A 6,777-nucleotide genomic window follows, 5' to 3' on the forward strand; every position below is an offset into this window, starting at 1 on the left:
CCCTTCTGAGCAACAGGGACAGGCTCCGTGCCAGAGGCCTGAGCCCCGTTACTTACCCCTGGTAAGTCATCCCCCCCACAAGTATCCCACACTGTATACTTGTTCTTGAGGGGGACGGCCGCAGGGGGTCCCTGCACTGGCTGCTTCCTCCCAGTCCCCCTCACTGTAACCCATCTATCTGCCATCTTTGAGGTTACTACTTCCCTATAACTCTGATCTATGGCCCCCTCTGCCTCCCGAATGATCCGAAGTTCATCCAACTCCAGCTCCAGTTCCCTAACACGGTCTTGGAGGAGCTGGAGATGGGTGCACTTCCTGCAAGTGTAATCGGCAGGGACGATTTACCCTCAGACACATCAGTATTTATTCTGTCAAACCCCTTAAGAATCTGGTGGTGTGGTCTGATTGTAGCTCATGGAAATTGCAGAGGATGATATGTTGTATCTGGGTGGAAGGTAAGGACTTGGGGGCGGGGGGGTGTTCTATCCTTGTTGCAGTTGGAGATGTGGGTTTCAAAGGCAGATGTGCGGGAAGTGGAGAAGATATAGTGGATCATATTGACCACATGGGAGGGGAAATTGCAGTCCTTGAAATATGGGGCCATTTGCTATGTTCTGGCCTCACTGGAACACTGCACTAAGCATGAGACAGAGATGTTGGCCAGGGAACAGGATCGTGTGTTAAAGTGGCAGGCAGCTGGAAGCTCGGGGTCTGTTTTTGCAGCAGAACGTAGATCATCACCTCCACTGAGATGCTGCCAGACACAGGTTCCTGTCCCCTCCATTAACAACAATGCACCCCCCCAGCCAGATCGTAATCCACTCCTTTTTCTTTCCAAAATGTTCTGGTCTCTCTTTGGGTTCTGTTCCTGCCTATTATTTACTCTTTAACCCATATCTCCTGCAGTATAAAGATCTGCAGGTTAGTTGAATTGGCCAAGCTGAATTTCCCATAATGTTCAGGGATGTGTAGATTAGGTGCATTAGTCAGGAGAAATATACAGTAATAGGGTAGGGGAATGGGTCTGGGTTGAATACCCTTTGGAGGGACGCTGTGGAACTTTTGGGCCGAATGGCCTGTTTCCACACTGATTTTCCCAGCTCCCATCGGTTCTGAGGAAGGGCCACCGGACAGATTTCTGTTCCCAGATGCTGCCAGACCTGCTGAGCTTTCCCAGCACCTTCTGCTTGTTGTTCCTGATTGACACCATCCATACACCTTCAGGGTTTGATTCAGACGGGGGAGGATCCCACCACTGACCTCACAATGGGCTCCAGCTGATTGATGGCAGCTTCGGACCAATAGGAAAAGATGGCAGGACTGGTGGATGAAGTGGAAACCAGCTGGTCATCCAAACAATGGGAGTGAATGAGGGGCGTGGCCAGTGGGATGACACGTCACCAGTAACTCTGCCTGTGCAGTGCCACGAGATTCGGCCGTTGGTGAATGTGGGAGACGCAAACAGGGAAGGGGAGAGAGGCCTTGGAGACAGGGAGATAATGAGTCACTTTAGACTGGGAAGTTTTAATTACACTCTGTGCGGTTTGTAAGTCTGAATTAGAAACTCTTAATCCCGCGTTTGCAGCAGATGGGAAAATGGCTGCGGCCCTCAGGCGGTGAAAGGTCCTGGGATATGGCCGCCATTTCTATTGGGGGTAAGGTACAGTGAGGTGCATGTGCATGTCCCCTTCCTAGGATTGGGGGGGGGGGGAGGCGTGCAACTTGAAGAGAGGCATTTACACATCAAGCACATACCAAGAAAAAAGTATGTCTTTATATTCTTCCTGTACTGACTGTGAGTTTTGTTTTGTGAATTCATTTCATAGAATATTAAATCAGAATAACTGAGGCTGGGATCTCAAAAGCAAGTTTTTACAGTCAATGGAGTCATCAGGATCTGAATATCATTGGCATTTAACTGTGGAAGGAAAAAGGTTTGTCTGTTCTGTTTGTGGGAAGATATCTTCAATATTTTTGTTAAGCAGAAAGGTGTACAAATTCATGGTTGGTTCACCCTTTGGGTGTATTCTCTGTTATGGGACCTGCAGCTGACGAAGGAGATATTGGCCTGAGAGGGAGCACAGATTTATCCAAATTACATGTCGTCTCTTTGTAAGAACTCTCAGATTTAGACCCAATCACCCACTTCATGATGTTAACCTGTAAACTTCATATTTTCAATTACGTGCAAACTTCCCATTAAGAATCCTTTTGGACTCAAATTCCAGTACCTTTTCAGGTGGAATGTTCCAGCTTCTGACAAGTGTCTGTTCATTCAGAAACTGCTGAGGTCCATGTTGACTCTGGGGTTACAAAGGGTTGAATGGGGAGATGAGGTGGTGTCCCTGAGCTCGCATTGGAAAGTACAGGAGGCTGAGGGCAATGTAGGTATGAGCAGACAATGAAAATGACAGGGCTGCACTGTGAGGGCTGCTTGGCTCAATGAGATTGTTCTGGAGTTGGGTGTAAACAGACTGATGTGAGACAGGGAGAAGGTGAAGCTGAAACTCAGTTTTAGTTCAGGCCGTTCAGAAATTCACATGGTCCCAATGTGAACAGCCAGTTTTTAAGTGATACCTGCGGAGTATTTGTTAACAGTTTGTAAAGTATTTTTCCTGAGGGCAGTTGAGAGTTAACCACATTGCTGTGGGTCTGGAGTCACATGTTGGCCAGATCAGGTGAGGATGACCGTTTCCTTCCCTACAGGACATTAGTGAACCAGATAGGTTTCCTAACAATCAACAATCATGGCCTTTTCATTCTAGATTGTATTGAATTCCGATGCTGCCATCAGCCATGTTGGGATTCTATCCCTAATCCTCGGAACACTGTACATATCACTCATCTGGCAGGAATACCATTAAGCCATTGTCTCCCTCTTTAGCAATGTTTAAAAGAAAGTTCCATCATTCTACGTATACAATTTGAGATAAAATACTGCAACGTCCATGTGTCAGCCTCTCCAAAAGGTCAATCAACAGAAATTTGTTTGGGGGCAAAATATTTCACTTTTTTGGGGGAGTTTATTAAACAAAAATGAATCCAAATAAAAATCTTATGCCACGGACATGTAATTTCTGAAGCCGGAGGGGGATTACAGAGACAGGGAGGGTTGTATGGCCAGAGGGGGATTGTTGTCCAAACATCACTGTTGTGTACATGGACTGGAGCATTTCAGGGAGGCGGTTAACCACACTTTCTCCAAAACAAGTAAAGGTGGCCAATAAATACTGCTCTGGGCAGCAAAGGCAACCCCCAGTGAATAAAACCAAGCAGTGACCCCTCTGAGCTGACTTGCTGTGAAGTTAAAAACCTCTCTGGAAATGGAGTGGGCAGAGAAGAGAAACAATGACATTTCACAGCTGCCCTCAGAGAGACCTCACCCTTGGAAGTACTCCGAGCCGGGGATCAGCTCAGTGAGTTTCAGTCTCTTCAAATATCAATCTTAGTCGCTTTTATTTTATTAAATCTACAATCGTGAGTAAGGTGAGGATTTCTTTTTAATGTCTTAAGGTCTCTTGATTAAATGTTTAAAATATGAAACGTAAGCATTAAGTTATTGTCTGGCAATATTTTCTGAGCAGTAAGACTGTGCCTTTGTCTTGGTCTGTAGGTTGTTAAGGCAGAGAGATGGCCTATTGTAGAGTGTCGTGCTGTTCCTGTCGGATGTGGGAGATTAGGGAGAGTTTCAATGATCCTGATGATTATGTCTGCAGCAAGTGTGATTGCAAATCCTGTTGGATCTCATGGATTGGTGGAGAAGTGATTAAAGGCAGTGAGGAATTGACAGGAGCCGGGGGGTGTTATAGGTGGCAGTCTCAGGAATGCAGGATACTGCAGATACAGTCAGGTAGATGGGTTACCGCCAGAAAAGCTAGGAGGGGTAGGTCGGTACTGCAGGAGTCTCCTGTGGCTATCCCCATCTCAGACAAGTATACTGTTTTGGAAAATGTAGGTGGTAATAGACTTTCAGGGGAATGTAGCACTGACAGTCAAGTTACTGGTACTGAGACTGGCTTCTAACATAATGTGAGGTATATCCAGTTCGACACAATCGATGGTGATAGGGGACTCTCCAGTCAGGGGCACAGTCTGCCATTTCTGCAGCTGACAGTGAGACATCAGAATGGGGTGGTGCTGCCCTGGTGCCAGTGTCAAGGATGTCTCACAGAGGGAGAAGAATATTCTCAAAAGGGAAAATAACCAGTGGGAGGTCATTATACATTGGTACCAATGGCATAGGAAGGGGAAAGCATGGGGTCCTGACTAACAGGGAGATTTGCTAGTGCCACTCGGGAGGCATTAAACCTGTGAGGGAGTCAGGGTAATCCTAAAGAGCTAGTGAGAAAAGAGATGAGTCTGAGGCTGGTACTGTTCACCAGTCAGACTGTCGAGGCAGGCAAGAGCAAGTCACAGAATGAGGTGCGACGGACCCGTTGCACTGCATTTATTTCAGTGCAAGAGACCTGACAGGTCAGGGAGGTAGGCTCAGGGTATGGTTTTGAACATGGCACTGGGATATTACAGCAATTACAGAGGCATCACTCAGGGATGGATAGGACTAGCAGTTTAATGTTCCAGGGTATAGATGCTATAGCAAAGATAGAAAGGGGCCAACAGAGCAGGGAGAGAGGTGTTTTTGATTAGGGATAACATTATGGCTGGGCTTCGGGAGGATATTCCTGGGAGTACCTCCAGGCAAGTTATTTGGTTGGTACTGAGAAATAACAAAGGGACGACCATCTTACTGGGATTGTAATTTAGTCTCTCTCCCAATAGTCAGCGAGGAATTGAGACACAATTTTACCAGGAGACATCAGTTATCTGTAAGAATAATATGAATGCAATGATAAGGGTTTTTAACTTTAACAACATGGCCTCGGAGTGCTGTAGTGTCAAGGGCTTGGATGGGAAGGTATTTGTTCAGTGTGTACGAGAACATTTCAGATTCAGTTTGTAGGATGTACCTACTAGAGAAGGAACAAAGCCTGACCTGTTTTCTATATTCATTCACAGGATAAGGCTGTCACTGGCTCGGCCAGCATTTATTGCTGCGTTTACCCAGAGGGCAGTTAAGAGTAACCACGTTGCTATGGTCTGGAGTCCCATGCAGACCAGACCAGGTAAGGATGTCATTTTCTTTCCCTAAGGGTCGTGAGTGAACCACATTGTTTTTTCCAACAATTGACAATGGATTCCTTGTCGTCACTAGATTATTTTTTCCAGATATTTATTGAATTCACGTTCCAAAATCTGCCGTGATGGGATTCAAACACGGGTCCCCAGAATGTTATCTGGGTCTCTGGATTAACTGTCTAGCGATAATTTCACTCCGTCATCACTGCTACTTAGGAAATGAGGCAGGGTGAGTGACTGAGTTATCAGTGGGGCAGCGCATCAGCACCAAAGAACCCACAGTATTGTGGCTCAGTGGTTAGCGCTGCTTCCTCAGCCCCAGGGTCCTGGGTTTGATTCCAGCCTCAGGCTGTGTTCAAGTTGGCACATTCTCCCCAGTGTTTGTGAGGGTTTCCTTCGGGTGTTCCAGTTTCCTCCCACAGTCCAAAGATGTGTAAGTTAGTTGGATGAACCACGTTAAATTTTCCATAGTGTCCAGATGCAGTATATGAGGTTTTGGGATGTGCAGGCAAATCTCTGCTTGATGTGAAAAGATCCTTTTGTTGTCTTGGACAGAGGTCAGAGGGAGGTGTGGCCACACGTTTTACATCTCCCATGACTGCAAGGGACGGTCAAGGGTGTGGACCGAACATGGGAGGTGCAGAGGGAATGGTCTCTGCGGAACACAGATAGGGTTGGGGAGGGAAATATGTCTCTAGTGGTGGGGTCTGACTTTAGGTAGCAGAAATAACAGATTTTAATGCGCTGTATCTGGAGATTAATGGGGTGGAAGGTGAAGACCGCAGGGTTATATTCTTTATTGTGGCTGGAGGGGTGGGGTAAAGGCAGAGGTGCGGGAAGTGGAGGGTATGTGTTGGAGGGCATTGTTGATCAAGTCAGAGGAAAGTTACAGTCCTTGAAGTAGGCCTTTCTGGGATGTCCTGGAGTAGAATCCAAAGAGCTTAAACAAATATATCACAGACAAAAGATTAACTGGACCAGAGAATAGGACCCCTTAAAGGTCAACAAGGCTGTCTATGGAAACACAGGGGGTGCGAAAGATATGCAAATATTTCACTTCATTTTTACTGGAGAAGTATATGGAAGCTCGAGAGTTTGGAGAAATAAACAGTGATAACTTGAAAAGTGTCCATGTTACAGAGGAGGTGGTACTAGATGTTTTAAATCGCATCAAGGTGGATAAAGCCCTGGAACCTGATCAGGTGTATCCTGGAACTTTCTGGAAATCTAGGGAAGTGATTGTTGGGCCTCTCCTGAGGTATTTGTATCGTTGATAGCGACAGGTGAGGTGTCATTATTTTAAAAAGGTGGTAAGGAGAGGCCATGGAACAAGAGAACAGTGAGCCTAAAGTCAGTGGCAGGCAAGTTGTTGGAAGGGATTCTGAGGGACAGGATATCCATCTATTTGGAAAGGTAAGGAATGATCAGGGACCGTCAATGTGGCTTTCTACATGCACAATTGTGTCTCACTAACTTGAGTGAGTGTTTTGAAGTGACAAAGAAAATTGATTAATCCAGGCTGTGAATGTTGTTTATATGGACATTCAACAAGGTTCCACAAAGCAGACTGGTTAGCAGGGTTAGATAACATGGAATGCAGGGAGAGCAAGCCATTACAAAACTACCTTGAAGGTAGGAGAC

The 6,777-nt window shown here is 46.1% G+C and overlaps 2 long non-coding RNA genes across 2 annotated transcripts in view; both read left to right on the forward strand.

The window, feature by feature from the left end:
• The window catches only part of LOC122547854, a 9,617-nt gene extending 4,568 nt beyond the window's left edge, over nt 1-5,049 (forward strand). Inside the window, exons 2-3 of the long non-coding RNA XR_006311107.1 lie at nt 1,827-1,934; nt 5,017-5,049. This is a non-coding gene — a long non-coding RNA (uncharacterized LOC122547854). The remainder of the gene's footprint in view (nt 1-1,826; nt 1,935-5,016) is intronic.
• Nucleotides 5,050-5,081: 32 nt separating this feature from the next.
• LOC122547855 overlaps nt 5,082-6,777 on the forward strand; it is an 8,560-nt gene continuing 6,864 nt past the window's right edge. Inside the window, exon 1 of the long non-coding RNA XR_006311108.1 lies at nt 5,082-5,123. This is a non-coding gene — a long non-coding RNA (uncharacterized LOC122547855). The remainder of the gene's footprint in view (nt 5,124-6,777) is intronic.

Source organism: Chiloscyllium plagiosum, unplaced genomic scaffold (genome assembly GCF_004010195.1).
Source record: "Chiloscyllium plagiosum isolate BGI_BamShark_2017 unplaced genomic scaffold, ASM401019v2 scaf_7356, whole genome shotgun sequence".
Taxonomy (NCBI): Eukaryota; Metazoa; Chordata; class Chondrichthyes; order Orectolobiformes; family Hemiscylliidae; genus Chiloscyllium; species Chiloscyllium plagiosum.